Source organism: Petaurus breviceps, unplaced genomic scaffold (assembly GCF_028583685.1).
Source record: "Petaurus breviceps papuanus isolate PSGF00001 unplaced genomic scaffold, PetGlider_PUasm1.0 90808, whole genome shotgun sequence".
Lineage (NCBI taxonomy): Eukaryota > Metazoa > Chordata > Mammalia > Diprotodontia > Petauridae > Petaurus > Petaurus breviceps.
In genome coordinates, this window is record NW_027187349.1 from 4,948,295 (window position 1) to 4,971,345 (window position 23,051).

General features: G+C 36.9%; 1 protein-coding gene across 3 annotated transcripts in view; it reads right to left on the reverse strand.

The window, feature by feature from the left end:
• Nucleotides 1–23,051, reverse strand: part of PRKN (parkin RBR E3 ubiquitin protein ligase) — a 1,996,139-nt gene that overhangs the window by 353,837 nt on the left and 1,619,251 nt on the right. The gene's annotated exons all lie outside the window — the stretch shown is intronic.

The window sequence follows — 23,051 nt, forward strand, 5'->3', positions numbered from 1 at the left end:
GAGAAAGACCTGGCATTTGAAACCAAGTATGTGAGATTTTCCACATGTATAAATTATTTTATATAGTATTGAATCAAAATCTCACATTTTTCTTGTCAAAAATTTATAGGAATAAAGAGATAAAAATATATGTGTATAAGATGAAGTGAAACCTGGATTTTGAGGGTTTATGATATTTCATAATAAGCCCAGCTAAGATGTGATTAAATCTACTGGAGAAAAATAAGAGAATGTTCTGTAGCTCATGTCAAACTACCTTGTGGTAAATTTTGGTCCTCAGGGAATTTTTACAGAGACTAATAATAAAGCTCTGTCAGGGAACTTTGGAAATCTCAATTCTTGGGAGACATGATTTGTTCTGTCTGTTCTTTCAGGTTCTTCAGGAATGTGTTCATTTGACAGAAACCGAAAAAGGCTATGTTTTATTCACATGCATTACAACATTGCAAAAAATAAATTGAGAACTTTATTTTGGCTGACTAGTTCATTTGTTTGCATAGTAACTGCCAAGAGAGCAGAGGGAGCCTGGTGAAGGCCAAATGAATCCCTGCCTGGACACCTATTTTATGTCAATATGAGAAAGTCTTGTTGTTCACAGTTCTGATCTCGACTCCCATGCTTCCTCTACATGGATAACTATTGGTTTTCTTTCAATGTATATTCTGGAGTTACATTAATCAACTAAACAAAATATTCAGGCCATTTTTCGTTATGATCCATATTCTTGATCCTTATGGTGACAAATATCAACAGTCTTATAGTCAAAGAAGGCAGGGCCTTAGGAAATGTTCAGAACAGAAGCTACTAGGAACTCAGGGATTAATTCTTTCATAGAGTCCTATTCCTATACCTCATTGTGGTGTTGAGGTGGCCTTCAGTTTTTAAAGGATAATACCAAAGGATAATTTCTCATAGGTTCTATCAAGCTGGAAAGATTTGGTGAATGGTTCAGCTAAGAGATCAAGTTTACTGTCCAAGGAACCATCCTAATTAAGTACTGAGGTTGAAAGATTTCTGAATCCCCTTATGTAATGACTTGGCAGCTGAACAGATCACTGCAAGTCATTTTCTAGGAGGTGAAGGGAACAAGTATTCATGAAATACCTTTTATATGCCAGGCTCTATGTTGGGCCCTTCACAATTTTTATTTCATTTGATCCTCACAATGACTGTGAGGTAGGTGCTATTATCACCCCATTTGACAGCTGAGGAAACTAAGGCAAACTAAGGCACCATAGAGCAAACTAAGATTAAACAACTTGCCCAGGGTAAGACAGCTGGTCCATGTCTGAGTTGGGATTTGAACTCAGGTTTTCCTGATTCCAGGACTAGCACTCAATCCACCTTGGATTTTTCACAAAGGATGCTTTCACTGATTGGGAAGGATAAAGACAGGGAAGGATGATAACAGTCACTGTGGAGTGTTATGAGAAAGTAATTAGAGGTTGCTGATTAGGTTGGCATCTTGAGAGCTTTGAAAAAAGCAGAAAGATGGAGATGTTGCTGTTATAGCATCAAGAATAGACTTCAGTCAATCAATTAATCAACATGCATTTATTAAATGCTCTCTAGTTGCTAGGCACTGGGCATACAAATAAAAAAGTGAGTCAGTTCTTTCAAAGACTATATTTTACTTGCAGGGTATATGCTTACAGAGAAGTCAGTGCAAGTGAGATACAAAATAAATACACAGTTATCTGGGGAAGGGGTCCCAACAACTAGAGGGAATGGGAAGGGACCATTTTAAAGAAGCTACACTTGAACTAAGATCTGAAGAAAGTGAGGTGCTCCAAGAGGTAAAGATGAGGAGGGAAGTCATTCCAGGACAGCTGGTACAAACACATAGAGGCAGAAAATGGAATGTTCTGAATGGGGAACAGTAGGTGGTTCAGTTTGGCTGAAGCACAGAGCTTGTTAAAATAGATTGAAGCAAAATCATGAAGGGCTTCCCAAATGAGGGGGCTTGTATTTTATCCTAAGGGCAATGGGGAGTCATTGAAGTTTCTTGAGCAGAATACTACATGGTCTCATCTGTGTTTTAGGAATATCAATTTGGTAGCTATGTCGAGATAGGACCCTAGAGCAAAGAGACTAGATGAAAGGAAACCAACTAGAAGATTTTTGAAGTGGTCCAGGTGAATAAGGATAAGGGTCTGAAGAAGGCTAGTGGTTATATGCGTAATGAGAAGGGGAGAACAGATACTGAAGAAATGGAATCAATAAAATGGGACCATTTCATCAAATTACTGATAACTTCTCTTTCTGTCTTGCCCTTAAACCAGTTCTGAAATTATCTAACTGAACTATCCTAGAACATGGCTTTCCATCTTTTCCACAAGAATAACACTTCAGACTTTATTAAATGCTCTGTTAAAATATGGATACTGTAAAACCTAAGTACAGAATTCCCTTATTTTTCAATCAGTATAGTAACTTTGCCAATATAATCAATAAGTACAAGCAGGCATGACTATGCCTACAAAGCTATACTGGCTTTCTGAGATCATTATTTCCTTCTCTAGATTTTCATTAACTCTATATTTTGGAGTCACATTATATTCAGGCCTTGTTTCACGTGAATCTCTCCTCTTGATCCTTATGATGACAAATATCAATAGTTTCAAAGTCAGAGAAGGCAGGGCTTTATGAAATGCTTAGAACAGGAACTTACATGATCTACTGTGAATTTATAATGTTATAAATATTATGAATAAATTTATTATTAAAGAATAAGATATTCTAGAATTTCACAAGTAATCACAATCAAGCTCACCAATCTATAGTGTGAGGATTCCATTTTCTTCCCTGAAAACCTGGGAAATATTTGTCCTGCCCCAGACCTATATTAACTTCTCCTGTCCAGCATGATTTTTATAAGATCACTGACAATGATCTTAGTGACATTCACATTCACCAATTCTTTCATTTTTTTAGGATGATGTTTATCTGGACCTAGTCATTTGAACTTATCATGGGCAACTAGGTGCTTTCTTATGATCTCTCTACTTGCTTTGGTAGCATCTCCAATTGGTCACTTTGTTCTGTCCCTTCTTGTCCAAAGATAATTTTATTTTTTGGTCATAGAAACAAAACAAAACAGAAGCAAAGAATTCCAGAGCTCTGCTTTTTCTTCTTCTGTTTTCATTGACCTATTCACTCTCAGGGATGGTCTTATCCTTTTTTTCTCTCTTCCCTTTTCCTGAAGGAAAGCTTAAAAATCTACTTTTTGTTGTCCTCTGCTTTCCTGGCCAGCTTCTATTCATTAGGGGCTTTAGTACAATTACACTATTCCTTTCAGATTAGGCCACTATTTTATATGTGTTCTCTGTTACCTATCCTTGCTTTAATCTTCCATATATACATTTTAAAAATTGGAAGTCATTTTCTGAATTTCTTGTGTATCCCTATTACCATTTTTAGGAAAGTCCCCATGTTCTTCTTGATCAAACTTGATTCTCTCAGTGTGTTTCCAGAATTTCATCCTTGAGAATTTCATTCTTCATATTCTTCCTAACAATATTTATCCAATAGAATTTTCCTGGACTTTCTCTGAGTTCTCTGACATCCACTCTTCTAAAAAATCAGATGGGTGCCTGTTAGACTATGTTCAGCTCTCCTCTCTGTTTCCATAACATATTCCAATACAGACTGGTTACTTCCCTCCATGGTTCCTATCATTTCCACCTAGCAATCAGTTCCACCTACTTGATAAGGACCACGTCCATAATAGAATATCCCCTTATTGGTTCTTCCATCTTTTATAGAATGAAATGATCATACAGTCACATCAAGAGATTATTAACTACTTTGCTTTAAGTAAAGAGAGAACACTCTAGCTGATGACCAGATAACTAAAGTCTCTCATCATTATTAGAATATTTCTTTGTGTCAGGCTTGTTATTTGTTTCCTAAGACCTCAATTCTTTTTTTTTCTTTTCAAATGCTTTATTAACTTCTGATTTACATCATTCATTTCCACCAGATTTTGAGTTACAAATTTTCTCTCCATTTTCCCCCTACCTACCACCCAAAAATAGCAGTCCCACAGGATATCCTCTCCTCCAATCTGCTCTGTCCCATATATTCTCCCATACCCCTTTCGACTTTTCCAGTGGATCTCTATGCCCCAGTGCCTGTATATTTTTATTTCCCAATTACATGTAAAATAGTATTAATTACATATATATATATATATATATATATATATTTGAGTATTTGATTTTAAAACTTTGAATCCCAGATTCATTCCCTTCCTCCCTTGTCACCCACCCTTACTAGGAAGATAAGCAGTTCAGTATAGGTTGTACATGTGTGGCTAATGCAAAACAATAACATAGTAGATGTATTGTAAAAGACTGACTATATTTCCCTTCCTCCTATCCCACCTCCCACTTGTTCTATTCTCTACTTTGATCCCATCCCTTTTTAAAAGTGGGTGCTTCCAACTTCCCTCCCCCCGAGCATGCCCTCCCTTCCATCATCCCCCCTCTCATCCGCTTCCCCCCTACTCTCCTGGAGGGTGAGATACCCTATTTAGTGTGTATTTCATTCCCTCCTCAAGACTTAATTCAATGGGAATAAGTTTGACCCATTCCCTTTTGCCTTCCTATTCTTCCCATTCCATTGTAACCATTTTCCCTTGCCTCTTCTATATGAGTTTGCCCCATTCTGTCTCTCCCCATCTTCTCTCATAATATTCCTCTCTCACCTCTTAATTTCACCTTTTAAGTATCATCCCTTCCTGTTAAATTGGTCCTGTGCCCTCTATCTTTGTATACCTGTAAACATATATACACACATTCACATATATATTCATATGCCCATATGCCCTCATATATAGACATATATATATATATATATATATATATATATATATATTTCTATTACCTTAAACTACTAAGAAAAGTTTCATAAGTTACAATGATTGTTTTTCCATGTAGGAATGTTAATAGTTCAACTTTGATAAGTTCCTTATGATTTCTTTTCCCTGTTTACCTTCTCATGCTTCTCTTGCTTCTTGTATCTGAATGTCAGATTTTCTATTCAACTCTGTTTTTTTCAGCAAAAATGCTTGAAAGTTCTCTATTCCACTGAATGATCATATTTTCCTCTGAAACATGATACTCAGTTTTGCTGGGTAGATGATTCTTGGTTTTAATACCAGCTCCTTTGACCTCCGGAATATCATATTCCAAGCCCTTTGATCCCTCTGTGTAGAAGCTGCCAGATCCTGGGTTATCCTGATTGTGTTTCCACAATATTCAAATTGTTTCTTCCCAGCTGCTTGTAATATTCTCTCCTTAATCTGGGAATTCTGGAACCTGGCTATAATATTCCTAGGAGTTTTCTTTTGGGGATCTTTTTCAGGAGTTGATCGGTGGATTCTTTCAACCTCTATTTTGCCCTCTGGTTCTAAAACATCAGGGCAGTTTTCTTTGAGAACTTCCTGGAGGATGATTTCTAGGTTCTTACTTTGATCATGGCTTTCAGGAAGTCCAATAATATTTAAATTATCTCTCCTGGATCTATTTTCCAGGTCAGTGGTTTTTCCCATGAGATATTTCACATTGCCTTCTATTCTTTCATTTGTTTGGATCTCTTTAACAGCATCTTGAATTCTCATAAAGTCATTAGCTTTCATTTGCTCCAATCTAATTCTGAAGCAATGATTCTCCTCAGTGAGCTTTTGAGATTCTTTTTCCATCTGGCAAATTGGGCTTTTTAAGGCATTCTTCTCCTCATTGCCTTTTTGAACCTCTTTTGCCATTTGTTAGTCTATTTTTAAAGGTGTGAGTTTCCTCAGTCAGAATATTGACTCTCATTTCATAATTTTGTTGCATTGTTCTCATTTCTCTTACCAATTTTTCCTTCACTTCGCTTATCTGCTTCTTAAGGTCCTCTATGTCCTGTAACCAGCTCATATTTTCCTTTGAAGCTTTTGGTGCAGGAGTTCTGACTTCACTGTCTTCCTCCTGTTCCATGCTTTTCTCCTTTTTACCCCTAAAATAGGAGTCTAATGTTGGAATCTTCTGTCTGCTTTGTTTCCTCTGCCTGGTCATGTCACCCCTCAGTCACTTGACCCCTGGGCTTTTTGCCACAGTAGGACTCTCCCACCAGACAGGGGAGCTTACATCCCAAATGCTGGTGCTTTCTCAACTGCCGGAGGTATTAGATGGGTGCCCCCTCTGAGACTTCCACACACTCTGGTAAGCTGGACACACATCCCAGGACCTCTACCCTAGACTGCAATCCAGATCCAAGAAGGTTAAAGCAAGAGCGATTACTCCTCAGACTGGTGCTTGGTCCCCCTATACTCTGCAGGCCAGGAGCTGAAGCTGATGTGTGGCACTGGCTGGCTGTGTTGGCGTCTCAGAGGCTTCTTGCCCCAGGGGGCAAAAGCCATGCACTCCCACTTACTGGGTCCCAAAGTCCAGACTGCACTGACCACTCACTTTGTCCTTTGCATCTATGTGTTGATAAATCTGGAAACGGCCACAGCTGCTGCTGATCTGGAGTCCCTCCACCTGGCAGCTGGTCAGGCCCACCCTGGGGCTAAAGCCTGGGCATGGGCTGGGCTCAGCTCCCAGAGCTCTGTGCTGGTTGATTCCTGCCTGCCTGCCAGGCTGTCCTCAGTGGGAAGTTAGCTTCTCTGTGTCATTTTGTGGGTTCTGCAGCTCCAAAGTTTGTTTAGAGTCCCCTTTTTACATGGTTTGGGGAAGGTGGAAGCCAGAGCAGCAGGGAGGTTCTGCTTCATTTTTTTAATTTTTTTTTTAATCTCCATGTGGAGACTAGTACTTCCCTATGAAAATATCACTTCTTTTTCAGCCTATAGATATGTATAGCCTAGAATATTAATTTTGAATAAGAGGTAATGGTCCCATGCAACAAAGTCTCAGGTACCTCTGCGGCCAAATTTACCTCCTTGTAGGATAAGTAGTTCAATCTTCTCACTGTCCATACTTGAAGAATTTTTGTATAGGTATTTGTGATCATGGGTTTTTATTGCTGGCTTCTCCTTTGCATATGTCTGCTATGAATTTCTGGGCATCTGGGATGCTCTTCCTATGCTGTAGTTACTATCTCTGGCATCTAGCTTCTTTTTCAGTTTAAATCAATCAGTAATCAATGTAAGAATAAATAAGCATTTATTTTGTAATATGTGGTAGGCACTGCACTAAGCAAATATAAACTCGATGTGTCAGGATAAATTGGAAATAATCTCAAAAGGAAAGCAAAAAGATTAAGGAGGTCTGGGAAAGACTTCTTGTAGAAGGTGGATCTTTAGCTGAGACAGGAGGCAGGAATGAGGAGGGAGAGAGTTTCAGGTATAGAGGACAGCTGTTGAAAATATCTGGAGTCTGGAGATGGAATATCTCGTGGGAGGAATAACAAGAAATGTCAAACAGACCCTGGAGACCATAGGAGCCACAGGGGATGACTGAATAAGGTCAGACTTTGCTTTAAGAATATCACTTTGACGGGTGGAGGGATGGACTGGTGTGGGGAGAAGCTTATGGGAGACTGAAGAGTTGGTTACTGTAATGGTACAAGCATGACTTGATAAAGGCCTGCACTAGGTTGATGGAAGTTTCAGAAGAGAGAAGTATACTATACACAAGAGTTGTTAAGAAGATAGACTTGACAGGACTTAGCAAATGACTGGCTATGGATGGGGAATGAGAGAATGAAGATCCAAGAATGACAATTAGGTTTTGAACCTGTGTAATTGGAAGAATGGTTGTATCCACAAAGGATAATAGGCTAAGTTTTTTTTTTTGAGGGGGGGAAGATAATGAATTCAGATTGGACAGGTTTAGTATATTTATGGGACATGCACTTTGAGATGTCCAATAATCAGTAGAAGATGTGAAACTAGAAGTCAGGAGAGAAGTTGGTCCAAAGTTAATTATTCTTTAATGATTTTTCTAGATAATTTCTAGCTAGTATTATTCTAGTATTATTCCTTCTCATAGTATAACTAGAAGTGGGTAATTATCATCTACAAACTCAGTCCAAGACTAGTTATCTTTAGATGGAATCTTTCTAAAACTAATCCCATCTTTGCATGTTCATTCCAATTATACCAATAATCAGCTGTTACCAGATTAGAAAGGTGAGACCTATAATTTATTTTAATTTGTATCTCCTCAATGTCTTCCTCATGGCATATATAAATTCTTAACAAATATTTCTTGAATAATTTCTCCTCACTCTTTTTCCTTCTTCACCGAATACTTAGCAATTCTTCTTGTATGGTTGCCATGGAATGTTAACTCCTTGAAAATAGGCACTCTTTTGTATTTATTGCTTATTTTTTATTTCTTTCTAGACCTGTCATCTCATTGATGTAGGGATCTCCCCGAGAGATAATTCCCTCAACCAATGCCAATCAGCAATTGTTCTATAAACTTAGGCATTGAAAGATGCGTCGGGAAATAAGAGGTGAGATGACTTGTCTAGAGTTACACAGCCAGTCTATGTCTGACGCTGGCCCTAAATTTCAGTCTTCTTGACTCTAAATCCAACTATCTACCTCAGTATCTTAGTGTGCCTTACCTTACACATGGCAGGCCTTTAAGAGATATTTGCTGAATTTAGTTGTATTTAGTTGTATGCATGATCAAAGGGCTATCGTTTGTGTTTACATATTCCTATGTTCCCTTCTGGAAAAAAAAAACACACCTTTATTTTAAATTCCTGAAGACAGGCAAAAGTGTCTTCTTCAAATTCCTCTGTAATTTCCCCAAAGATACTGGTTCAGTTCTCTGCACACTATTGTTAAGTGATTATTTTTGCACAGTGTTACTTAATCTAAATGAATTTTACCCAAGTGGAAAGTAGGCAAGATTGCCAGTGGTAATTCTGTTCTCTAGAATTCCCATCTTCATTCAGTTTCTAATATTTAATAATAATTTGTTCTTTTTAGACACCAAAAGAGAGAGGTAAGAGGCTTGCAGTCTGTGGTGGAAACTTTCTAAGACTAGAGTTATTAATTTTTAAAGAAAATCTATTATTGCTGAAAAAAGTTATGCAAGACCATAATTATTATAAAATATTTTAATTTTTTTGATGCTGAAAGGCTTTCCATGAAGATGATCAATTTTCAATTAATGAACAAAGCAGGTAGAATAAAGACTCTCTCCATATGTACACATATATACATGTAAAATATGTATTTTACATATTATTCAATGATAAATATGACTGCTTATCTAGATATATTCTCATGCATATTATATATATATGCTCATATATGTCTACATATGCTCGTACAATATATTACACATATATGTGTATATATGTTGCTGAGTTTGGTTAACAAAGATCTGTTTTAGAGATTCAAGTGAGTTAAATCAAACCATAGAAATCACACATCTTTCTTTGATCATCAATTTGAAAAAATTGGACTCACAGCTAATATCTTTCATAGTATTCGTAGATACATTTGGTGCAGTAGGCTTTTGTCTAAGATATTTAAAGACAGTCCTTGGAACAGTGATTATTATGATTATTAACATTCTACCTAAATGGATAATATACTTCATATGGGAAGGGTTAATGCTTCAAGAACTCCAAAAAATTAAAATATACCAAAGCACAATCACACAAGTTACTTTTTTTAGTATATCATAATTATAGCTAAGAGGCAGCTAGGTGGTACAGTGGACAGTATGCCAGGCTTGGAATCAGGAAGATCTGAGCTCAAATTCAGCCTCAGGCTCTTACTAGGAGACAATGGGCAAGTCACTTACCTTGTTTGTCTCAGTTTCCTCCTCTGTAAATGAGCTGGAAAAGCAAATGGCAAAGCATTCCAATGTCTTTGCCAAGAAAATCCAAAAAAGGTACCAAAGAGTCAGACATGACTGAAATGACTGAACAACAATTATAGCTAACATTTATATAGTCCTTTAAGGTTTGCAAAGCACTTTACATATGCTACCTCAGTGGGTCCTCACAATGACCCTGTGAGGGAGGTGTTATTATCACCATTTTACATGTGAGGAAACTGAGGAAAACAGAAGGTGACTTGCCCAAGGTCACCAATCTAGGATAAGGTCTTCCTAACTCCAAGTCTCACACTGTATCCATTTCTCCACCTATACAGTGACCCAGGAATATATTAGACTATTTTCTCATCAACTGTGTGTCACCCTGAATTACGAGTACACACTGTATAAAATCATATGTAGTGACTTGAATTTATATAGCATTTCTGCATACAGTTTAAGGCTTTCATGCAAAGATGAGTTATATATTTAGACTGCTGTGTAATGAGCTTAACTGATAAGCCCCCAAAGCCTGTGCAACTCTGAAAATAGAAGGCTGTGGACTGAAAGTCCATTCAGCCAAAAAAAAAAAAAAAGAAAAAAAGAAAGAAAGGAAAAAAAAAAAAAAAAAGGAAAAAAAAAAAAAAAAGAAAGAAAGAAAGAAAGGAAAGAAAAAAAAGAAAAGAAACTTAAAAAAAAAAACTAAAGAAATAAAAGACTCCTCAGAGAAAGCACAGGGAAATCTAGACAAGTAAGCAAGATTTGTTTTTTTGTCAGAAGAGCTGATGAAAGGTGATTATTTCTGGAATATGTGCAACTAAAGTGATTTTTTTGAGTGATCTGCACCTTTGCAAACAATCTGTACTATACACATATGTGCATACACACCCATGCATATACATGAAGCAATAATGTGTAGTGGGTAGAGGGACCATCTCAGAGTCAGAAGGTCTGAGTGGGTCTGTCTTGCCTCTATCACACTGGCTAAGTGACCCTGGTCAAATCACTTAATATCTCAGTGCCCAGGGCAACTTTCTAGGTCTCCTAAATTACAAAGCAAATGCTGATTTGCATTAGTAGATGCTGTTTGGAAGGAGGAATTCCTTATAACAATGAAATCAGAGACCTGACCTGTCCTCATAAAAACATACATATTTGTGCATGTTATGTATATAGAATCCATATATGCATCTATACACACAGATGAGGCAATCTATTAGTACTGATTATTGCTAGTACTGTATTTTTCCCTTTCCCTCTCATTAGTTCTATGTATTCACGTCTTATTTCTCTCTGGGATAAAACCTGGCACTTTTCCACTCTGTGAGAAATGAGGACAGTTTTGCATTTCACCTTAATCAGATCAAATTAGGACAGGTGGTAACCCTGCAGGCAACATAATTATGAAAAATGTCTGTGTTCAATACAAACTGTCCTTCCAGTGCCCAATCTAATAGGACTTCACATTCCAGTCTTTCCATATTTAACTGGCAACTCAAACACCACCACCCACTCTCTTTGTACAATCTGGTGGGGGTGAAACATAATGCTAAATATAAGAGAAAAAGAAGCGGTCTTTTTTGGGGGTGGAGGTGTCAGGAATAAGTCTCTTTTATATGATACCTTAATCCAGTATTATAATGATTCTGCTACCAAAATCCTGATGTTTCCAAGGGGGAGGCAGGAAAGCCAAGCAAAACTGAAGCAAGCAGTCCCCTTGGTAAAAGTGAAACTTGAAAACTGTCCATATGCTGACCAGTCTGAAAAGAAGAAAATCTTAAGTAGTCCTGATTTTATTGTGACAGAGTGGCCCCACTGTCTAATGGAACACTTGCCATCGATGAATAGCCAGTTAAACAGATTTGAAATAAGCTTAAAATTGGTTGCAAAATTCCATTCCCCATTAAGGGGATAATCCACCCAGCTTCATTTAGAATATTACTCCTCAGAAGACACCCCAAGCAGTGCAATCACAAATGTTCTATCAGAGATGCACTCAGCGACAAATGCAGGATGAGTCTCTGTGCAGCAATTTTTCAGCGTGTCAGAATTATAATATCACTCCATGGAAACAAATTAAGCTGCACAAGCTTGGCGGTGGGGATCGCTTTATTAGCAAATGCAGTGTTATTTCATAAAGAATGAATGCTTCGGATCTGTCAATGAATGTCAACGATGGCCTATCCATTTTTATGAAACCCAATTTGTTACTTGGAGAAGAAATAAACAGAACTCTTTGGCATCAGATGACTTTTCAGCATAGTGCTTAAGATATTACTGGAAAAAAAGCTGATTATTTATCTTTCCTGATTATGTCCAATACATTTATATTTCAGGACTGGTGTTTGGAGGGAAGCCCCTCAAATCCCAGGTGAGGTACATTATTCTCTCTCTGGTGAATATGGCTACCATGAGACACCTACTAAAATCTCACTGAGAACATCATAAATTAGTCTAGAGAAAAAAATTTAACAGTATTCATGTACATACAATATATATTTGCACACATTTTTATGTTTCCCATTTATATTGTGGACAACTAGGTGGCTCAATGGATAGAGTGCCAGACCCGAATTCAGCAAGATTCATCTTCCTCAGTTCAAATTTGGCCTCAGGAACTTACTAGCTGTGTGAGCCCATGCAAGTCACTTAACGTAGCCTTCTTCAGTTTCCTCATCTGTAAAATGAACTGGAGAAGGAAATGGCAAACCACTCTAGTATCCTTAACAAGAAAACACCAAATGGTATCACAAAGAATTGGACATGACTGAATAACGACTGAGTAGCAACAATTTATATGGAACACAAACAGGTTTGTGGGGGGGGAAATCACAATGCCTCATTAAAATAACCATTTGTGATAGATTACTGAGCGTTTCTTACTCCAGAGAGGATAACAATGAAGTCAGAATAGATGATTATGACTTCAAATGAAGGGAAAAAATCAGATACAGCAGATAAGATACAAAGAGAGACTTTTTTTACACTCATAAGTTCTTTTAAAAGCATGGATTGAAAGCAGACAAACCACAAAACCCAGAAATATGTACTGAAGCTACATGATTTACTTTCTACAGAAAAAATTCTTGTCACTCCTCTTCCCGTCCACCCCTATCCCCAGTCTTAATGAATTTACCTGTAAGCTTTAAAAATGATAATGATATTATACATGGTAATTGACATTTTAGAGATTATTAAATTGTTTAAAGTCTATTCTCCAGATATGTATTCTGTGTTCCATTCCTACGACCTTGCTTTTAGCCATCCATCAATTAATTTCCATTAAGAATGAACTTTGTAATTGACAAAGATTACCAAAAATGGGAATAGTCAACATGGAAAGGATTGTAAAAAGATGGGTATGTTAATGCACTTTGGTGTTGGTCCAAGCAATTTGGAATTATGCTCTAAAAACTGATTAAATTATCTATACCTTTGACTTAGAGATTCAACTAAATTAAAATCCCATCAACACTTAAATATTTATAGCAGTTCTTCTTGTGGTATCAAAGGACTGGAAACAAAGTAGATGCTTATGCACTGGGAAATAATTAGGCAACTGTTAGTACATGGCTATGATGGAACATTACTGTGACATAATATACAGTGACTATGAAGAATTCAGAGAAGCATGAACTGATTGGTTGTTGTTTTTGTTCAGTTGTTTCCAGTTGTGTCTGACTCTTCATGATGTCATTTGGTGTTTTCTTGGCAGAGATAATGGAGTGGCTTGGCATTTCCTTCTCCAGTTCATTTTACAGATGAGGAAACTGAGGCAAACAGAGCAAAGTGACTTTCCTAGGGTCACAGAGCTAGTATCTGAGGCCAGATTTGAACTCAGGAATATGAGTCTTCCTGATTCGAAGCCCAGCACTCTATCCATTGTGCCACCTAGCTGCCCAGGAACTGATTTAAAGTGAAATAAATAAGAATCAAGAAAACAATATATACAGTGACTACAATAAAAGTCAAAAGAACAATAACAACAAAAGTGAAACTGGACATTATGCAATTATTACAATGATGGAACCTCATCCTCAAGTTATAGAGGAAAAATACATCTCTTTATAAATATATAGGACGGGGGAATACGGCACCCGTCCTGGAGTCAGGAGGACCTGAGTTCAAATGCGGCCTCAGACACAACAGAAAAATTAGGGCAAGTCACTTAACCCCAAATGCCCTACCTTCCCCCCCCCCCCCCCCAAAAAAGCAAAAAGTAAAAAATATATAGGACTATTGGGGTGGAACATTACATGTCCTCTCAGACTCGGCTATGTGTTGGTTTCATTGAATCACCTTTTTCTCTTCTCTTTTTTAACTTTTTGTTATAAGAGATGGCTCTTAGGGGGAGCTGGAGGTGAGAAAGGATATAGTTGAAAATGAAGCTCATATTAATATCAATAAAAAATGTAATGAAACTCACATTTTTGAAGACTAAATATTCTCAAACACTTAAAAAGATCAATCTCTGAAGACATTTAAGACATTGACAGGGGATTGAGTAGAAGGATGGTAGGGAAAGGGGGAGGGTACATATGGATGACAAAGGTCCCCGCTTCGGTTCCCTGAAATCCCAGGTAGTCATCTATTGTACTCTGCCCATTCAGAAGTCTGCCCTTCTCCAGAGGTCTGATGTCTCTGCAGAGTGGTAGCCAACCTAATGGGAACATCTGAACCAGCCCTTGAGATTGAAATGTGACAAAAGTGACTTTTGAGATGTACTGCCCTTTCTACTCTCACTATCATTTATTCCAAGAGAGTAGAGTTCTAAGGGTCATACCTTTAACTGATCCTTTGAAAAGGGCCTGTTTTATAGCAAATGTTTAATGGATGCTTGTGGACTCATGACATATATCTCCTTGATATGCTCCATTTCTGTTAAAGTGTTGCTGCTATATGGAAATAGAGATTTCCTAAACTTAATACACGGATGGAGAGTTGATTTTCTTTTCTATGATTAAAATCTTATCCAGCTTCTCCTCTATCAAGTCAGAAGGTTTACATGCATTTATAAATGCAATTAGCTCTGAACACTTATTTTATGCTCTCATTTTCAACATTAGTTTTAAAAGGGCATTTTCTGAAAAATTCTAGGACAAATGCTAGGCTTTATCACTTTTATTTTCCTTTCATCTTAGTATTTGAGATTCATTTTTCCTTATTCTGTGACTAAGCAACATAGCCTTGTAGTCATTATTCACAGTACTTTCCTGAAAAAGAAATTCTTATGGAAAGAATATTTTTCCAATTAGACTTTTATTATAAAAACCTACCAGTGCACATATAAAACCAAGAAACCATTTTATGTCAGTATAACAAAGGGTAACTGGAATGTCAGATTCATTTAAATGTCCACGAGTTACTTTCCTCCTCACCTTGAGAATCCAGTTGAAAATCCTTCTAAGCAACACTTAGCTACTATCACAGAACCACTAGAGTACAGATCATTGACATACACTCATATAGCAGAGCAAATTCTGTGTGAGGAGATGGTCATTTCTTTTTAAAGGCCATGATCTGGATTTATAGCCAGGGGCCTGAGTGGTTAATTTCCAGTGCTGTAGTCACTACTTTTTCTAGTATTCAAGTACCTTCCTGCCAAGCTATGAGAACTCACTAATCCAAATCAGTTTATTAAAAAAAAAACCTTCAGATTAACAAATCAATGATACTTATATACTACAAAATTGTTTACCTCTTAGAGGCTTTATTCTGATGGGATTTATAACCACCATAAATCCTATTCTCATGTAATTTAGATGAAATGTAGAAACAAAGAATCCTGTCAGATATCAGCAGGGTGGGAAAAAAAGTAGAAACACTGTCGGTTGCACAGATGTCTGTGTTTAAAAGCTATAAAGGAGGAGAAAAAACTAGTCAATACCTTAGTTCTCATTGATACGTATGTGTTTCAAAGACTGCTGCTAGTATCTTACTACAAATTAAGGCTCTTCTATATTAGTGCAAGAGAAAATGTTTCAGAATCAGGAACTTAGGATGTTTCATACTTGTCAAATCTTAAACAAAATGGTTCTTGGTTCAAATTAAAAGCAAAGAAAAACAACTTCCATTGTGTAGTCTAGTGCTACTCTCAACTTAAGAGTAATAACAGATTTTTATACTCAAAGATTCAACCAAAAGATAAATTCTTGTTGACTTTTTTAGCTAGTCTTAAAAAAAAGATACCTAACATACATCAGAATTTTGACTGTTGACCCAAGCCACACTATACAACTAGTTTTTTAAATACCATTTATTTTAGTCCGTAATTATGATTAGATACTATTCCTCATATTCCCCCACCCAGTTAGTTTAAAAAATTTAGCCTGATTAAAAATTCAAAATAAGACCATTAGCTTTAGAAGGTGATTTAAGAAAAGCCCATCAGTATAAATATAAGAACCTACCATGCCAAACTGAATTCTAATTAAAATTCAAGCTTAGTTAATTCTAGATCAAGTTATCATTCAGAATCTTCACGAAATCAAGCAGTGGTCTACAACGTACTTAGAATTATAGATCTAGAGCTGTAAGAAATCTGAGAGGCCATCTAATCCAAAGCTCATTTTAAATATGAGGAAGCAGAGATTTAGGACGATTAAGTGACTTAACCAAGATTAGAAAGGTGGTGTTAAGGCAGTGTTCTGGGTTGAGCCTAGGCTAGGCAAGTTCCTTGGAAGTTTAGGTCCAACATTTGAATTATACAGGACACTCACAGGAAATTTAGTAGTTAACAGATTTATTTAACTAAAGCAGGGGAAGGATATTCAACAAAGACAGGTAGTGAGGACACTCTTCAGTGATTCCACTGAACACAGCTCACCTGGCTGTTTTGGTTTATTTAGCAGACCTTTGGAGGTCTGGCAGCTAAGCATCAAAAGCAGCCTGGCAGTCCTTCCTGCAATTTGTACTGAGGCAAAGGGGAAGAGATGTTAATAGCCAGAGCCTTTAGTGTCCTGAACCAGTTAAGTCTTGAGGATGGTTTCAATATGTCTTGAGGATGGTTTCAATACATCTTGAGGATGGTTTCAATACGTCTTAAGGATATTCAGGAGATCAGACCACATCCAGAGACCAGTGGTAGATATTCCTCTTGCCACAGGCAAGACTGGCCCCCCAGATCCTTTGACTCCATTGCAACATGCTGCTTCCATTATGTATATATAATTCGAAAAATTTTCCCCCCCAATTACACTTTTTTTAAAAAAGTTTTGAGTTTCAAATTCTATCCCTCTTTTCCTCCCTGCAATCCCACCTGAGATGGTAAGCAATCTGACATATGTTATATATGGGCAATCATGTAAAACATTTCCATATTAGTAATTTTGTACAAGAAGACTTGATTTTTTTTTAAAAAGGGAGGGAAGTTGGAAAACAGTATGTTTCAGTCTGTATTGAGACATCAGTTCTTTCTCTGAAGGTGGATAGTATTTTACCATTATGAGTCCTTTGGGATTTTCATGGATCATTGCATTGTTGAGAACAGCTTAATGATTCACCATTCTTTCTCTTACAATATTGTTGTTACTATGTACAACATTTATATGGTTCTGCTTACTTCACTTTGCATCAGTTCATGTAAGTCTTTCTAGGCTTTTCTAAAATCATCCTGTTTTTCATTTCTTACAGCACAATAATATTCCATATAATATACCACAACTTATTCAGCCATTCCCCATTTGATGGGTATCCCCTTGATTTTCAATTCTTAGCCACAACAAAATGAGCTGCTATAAATATTTTTTCTACAAGTAGGTCCTTTTCCCTTTTATCATTGTATGCTGCCTCCGTTATATATATGTAATTTGCATAATACCGAACTTGCAGAATTGACAAAGAAGAAATGAGAAGTTCATACAACCTGAAGCTTTGAAACAAAGGGATTTTCAAGTGAGAGCACACAGTATTAGGAGGGAAGCATTATGATCAAGTAAAAAGAACAATGGACTGGGAGTCAAGAAACCTCATTCAGTTTCTGGTCTTAGATCTGCTATTGACTGTCTATGTGACTGTGGGTATATTTCTCCCTCTTGAGAGCTAGAATCTCTTAGTGTCTACAGGGGAAGACTTGAACTCCAGATGACCCTGAGTTTTTAAAAGTCTCAGACACTTTAGTGTGACCTTGAGCAAATCCCAGGTCCTTCCTCTGCAAAATAAAGAGGTTAAGTCAATGTTTTTCGAAGTTCCTTCCAGCTCTAAATTTATGATCTAAGGTACCTTCCAACCTCAGTGGCACCTATTGGTCAAGTACAACCTAGATTTTTTATATAATACTGACAACTGGACAAAAGCATAGGGGCAGGTAAGTTCTAGGCCCTCTGAACAATATAATTCTTGCTATCACTGTGTTTTTTTTTCCATTCTGATTTTAGATCCCTAATATTCTATCTTGTTTCATGAGTACATATTTTTTTCATATTGGATTGCTTTCTCAAAATTCATTTCTTTTGGATAAGGATGAATTTCTCGTTCTTTCAAGTAACTGGGATTTACTCGGGCTGAAAATAGCTCTATTTTAGTCATACATTAAGAAGAAGTACCTTCTTAAGAACTTCCTTTTACAAAAATAAAATCTATGCTTTGTTTTGAGATTTGCTGGGAATTTAGAAAGTGGAAGAACAGACATTAGAGCTGTATATAACTTATTAAACTATGTAGAACATCTCTTAGGGAAAAAAATAAAATAGTAAGCAGCTGTACAGTGCTTGAAGGATTGCAAAGCACTTTCCATGGGTTATGTCACTGGATCCTCAAAATGACGCTGTGAGGTAGACACTATCATTATCCTTGTTTTTACAGCTAAAGAAACAAAGACTGACAGAGGTTAAGAAACTTGCCCATCATAGCACATCTCGTATATGTCTGAGGGAGGATTTCAACTCCAGTTTGCCTGACTTCAAGTCCAGTGCTCTACCCACTATACTTACCTAGCTGCCAAGGAGAAAATAAAGTAAAGGCTTTCTTCCTGGAACCTCTAACTATTTTGAATACTCACTGGAATTTATTTTTAAAGCTGAGACATTTTTTCAGTATCCATGATATCCTCAGAAAATCTGGGTGATATCTTTTACAGTACTACAAAGCAAAGTCCACAAAATGTAAAGTGAAGGCTGGTCCTTTCTTGTCTTATTGTCCCTAGATTCAATTTAATGCTGATATATATATATATGTGTGTATGTATATATATGTATATATATATATGTGTGTATGTATATATATGTATATATATGAAATATACATAGACATATACATACATATGTGTGTACTTATATACATATACACATGTATCTATATACACATTGTGCACACACAGACCAATGATACATACTTATTTAAGGGCGTCTCTAGAAACTCTATAAATTTTGTTTCATATGTCCTTTTCTGCTATTGGAAATCATAGTATAAGAGAGGATAAGAGGAGGAAAAAGACTACTACTTTGGTTTATTGTTTTCTACCCAGGGAAATCCTATCTTTTCTAAACAAGGATGGAATACACATAAAATAAAAAGAATACATGCTATTCATACATTTCAAAACAAAGCTTCATGTAATCTAAATCAGGAATCTGGGGGCAAGAAAGAAACTAATTTCCACAGTAAAAAAAAAAAGAGAACATTTTAGAGAAATGATTACAGTATAAAAAAAAACCACCACTTTTTTTTTTTAAACAGAGATCAGCTGGCTCTTGCAAGCAGAACCCATTACTCCCATGGCAAGAAATCAGAGCCACAGATTTGCAATCATTAAATCTTGTTGTTGTCAATCATAAGCTTAAGAAAAGACCTCATTCTAGGGGAAAGGGAAAAACATTTCATTTAAATGTGAAAATCCATTCATTCATTCATCAAATATTTCTTATGCACCTTCTATGTTCAAGGTTCTGTGCTACTTATTTATGCCCATTTAAATAACTGGTTTAAAATGCCAAAGTTTAACATCAGAGTTGAATAATAGTCATAAGGCAAGATGGCACTACCACAATTATAAAGGAGAGGGAGAGGAAATTGAAATGACTGTTGGCCACATATCTGAAGGAATAACTACTGTTTAAAAAAAAAGTAATTTTCCCCTAATGGGTAGTGGGGAAAAATACAATCATTTAAATCTGCCTTGGGGTGTCAAAAACTATATTGAATGTCATAGCCTGTTGGCCCACAGATGTTTTCCTAGCCATGCACTAAATGGCCCATCTTTTATTCAATTTTAAGATGCTTTTGTGTCAATATGAAATGGCTTTATCTAAAGATGAAATGAATATCAGATTTTCATTTCTTTGTATTACTATTTCTGAATCATCCAGGGCTTGTGATTGACAGGTACAAGTAAAATAGTCCTCTTCAACTCCTCTCTCATCGACCCATCCACAACACATAACCTACTCTCTCTCCTCCCCTTTTAGTTACCCCAAACCTAGATCCCTTCCTACTTTAGTCCATCAAGACAGAATAATAGGAAGTTTGGGGGTGGGCTGTAGTTGAAAGTAATGTTGTCTCATTCCAGAAGAACCCATAACCCCCGTGAAGCCATGGCAAGATTACAGGGTAGGGAAGGGGAGGGGGAAAGAGCACAAGGTGGAAATGTCACAGGGAACGCTGGAGGGTGAATTAAATCAAATTTCTTTAAAATAATAAGAACGTCACTTCACTGTGTCCTAGTCATGGGACAAAGCCACAAATCCATAGAATCCCTTCCAATTCCAAGTCCTATAAGGATCCATCACATTAGTTTTTCATAGTTAAAAAATAAAATAAAGTTATTAAGGAGATATTTTTTGGACCTTTCTTAACAGGGCTTTCAAATTGCTTGCCAAAGTGTTTCTCACAGTTTCATTCTATTCAGGCTGCTAATTACATTTCTATTTAACTAGTACAACAAGACAAATCATAGGCAGATTTCCAGTCAATAAAAGAGCAACCCTTCATTTAAACAAAATGACCTAAAATTCCTTATAGGTTTTCCTTGTCTTCTTAAAAAAAAATCCAAAAAGCAAATTTGCCCAACCTGAACATTGTTATTTATATGTTAGTGCTATATCAGTCTACACATCAAATACAGGAACTATAATGATACTCTAAGGCAGGGGTGGGGAGCCTGTGGCCTCAAGGTCACATGTGGCAATCTAGGCCCTCAACTGCAGTCCTTTGATGGAATTCAAACCTCACAGGGCTGCATTTGAGGACCTAGAGGGTCACCGGTGGCCTTGAGGTACATAGGTTCTACACCCTTGCTCTAGGGGAAGAAGTGAAGAAAATTAAGAAAAGGAGAGGAAGAGAATGAAAGCAAGAAAATGAAGAGTGGGCAGGAAAAACATAAGCTTGAGAGGAAAGAAAAGATTAAAGAGATAGTCATAAGACCACAGATACCCAAAGGAAAATAGATCAATAGAGCTATTTACCTATAAGAGCTATTTATCTAAAGGAGCAGATTAAAGAAGAAAGACTCAGGACAGAATATAATTGGAAGGGGAAATAAAATGGCACCTGTTAGATTACTAATTCTTTAGCTGTTAAAAACAGACCCGATTCCAGGAAATCTACATCTGCCTTATAGCTGTTGAATCCATACTGTTGTTTTAAGCATGCAATGACAAGACAATAGCAGAGGTATATTATTTTTTGTAAGGTGGACTGGTAAAAACCTTAAGCCTTCATGTTTAATGGATAGCAAAGAATATGTGGATAGTCTCCTGAATAACGCTCCAAATGCTGCAGTAAAGTTTATGGCTTTCCTCCATGTCCTCCAAAAAACAGGAACAAAATTACACTGAATGACCTTTCCAGCATGATAAAGTAAGTGTTAACTGTAAGCACTGGACAAGAAAAGTAGAGATCTTATTCTTCTGAGCTAAAGAAAAATCTAAGTAGTTGCAAGAACAAAGAAGATCTCTTTTTTTCAGCAGGTACATTTATCACAGAGAAATTTAGATCTAACATGCTCTAACATTCTATTTAAATCCTACTCTGACCCCTCACTCTGGCATAAAAGCGACCCTGGGTTGTCAAAAGTCATGTCCCTAGAATACCATGCTTGGCAGTTCCCACCAAACTGTAAGTCTATTAAAAAAGAGGAAGACAGAAACAGAGAAAGGAAAGGGAGAATGTGGGGGGAGGGAGATGGGGAGAGAGACAGACAGATAGACATGTCAAGGATTTGAGTCTGTGGACCTGGGGACAGATTCTGTGTCTGTGAGCCAAACTACGGTAGCTAAGTCAGGCAAGATGATCTCAGTGGGGTAAAGTAGTGAAGAGCATACTGTAATAATAGAAAGCTGGGTCAGAGGCTAGGGAGAACGATTAAGAAACAGCTTGCTAAACAAAAGGGTTGTTTAAACATTGTACTAAATGACCAAGGGAAGTCAAAGAATCTCCTTTCTTTCTTTTTTTTGGAAGGGGGAATGCAGGGCAATCGAAATTAAGTGACTTGCCCGAGGTCACACAGCTAGTATGTGTTAAGTGTCTGAATTCATATTTGAACTCAGGTCCTGCTGACGCCAGGGATGGTGTTCTATTCACTGCGCCACCTAGCTGCCCCAAGAATCTCTTTCCTAAAAGATGTTTTAGAATAATTTTACCCCAACTGGGGTCATCTCTGGTAGAAGCATCTCATTTTTAGAATTTTTCATCTCATTCTTTTACTTCCTTTTCCCTCATTCTATTTTCTTATTCATATTCTTTATCCCTTTCTTTTACCTCCTGTTTTCTCTTGCTTTAGATTTGTCAGTGGTATCTATGGGAACCATGTGGCTTAACCTATCATTTCCTGCCTGAACTATGGCAAAAGCCATAGATAGAGAAAAATGATGAAGGTAAATTATCGGCAGGTTTTATTCTCTTCAGTCCACCCTCCAGATACCAAAGTGATGTTCCTAAATCACAGGTCTGACCAAGTTACTCCCTTGCTCTGTAAATTGAAGTGGCTTCCTATTTTCTGGAGTGACAAATACAAATTAGGTATTTTAAGACCTGCAGAACCTGACTCCAGCCTACCTTTCAAGGCATTACGGCCGTCATATACTCCTTCATATACTCTGTGTGTTCCACATACATAATATTCCATGACCTATAGAATGCCACCCTGGCCTAGAGTGGCTTTCCTCTTAGAATCTTTTTTGCCTCTTAGGATCTCTATTTCTCATCAAAATTCAGTCTAAATGTCACTTCTTATAGCAGATTTTTCCTTATAGTAGATTTACTTATAGTAGATTTTTTTTTTTTGCTTTTCAAAAAGAAAAAATAAAAGGGGGGGGCAGTTAGGTGGCACAGTGAATAGAGCACTGGCCA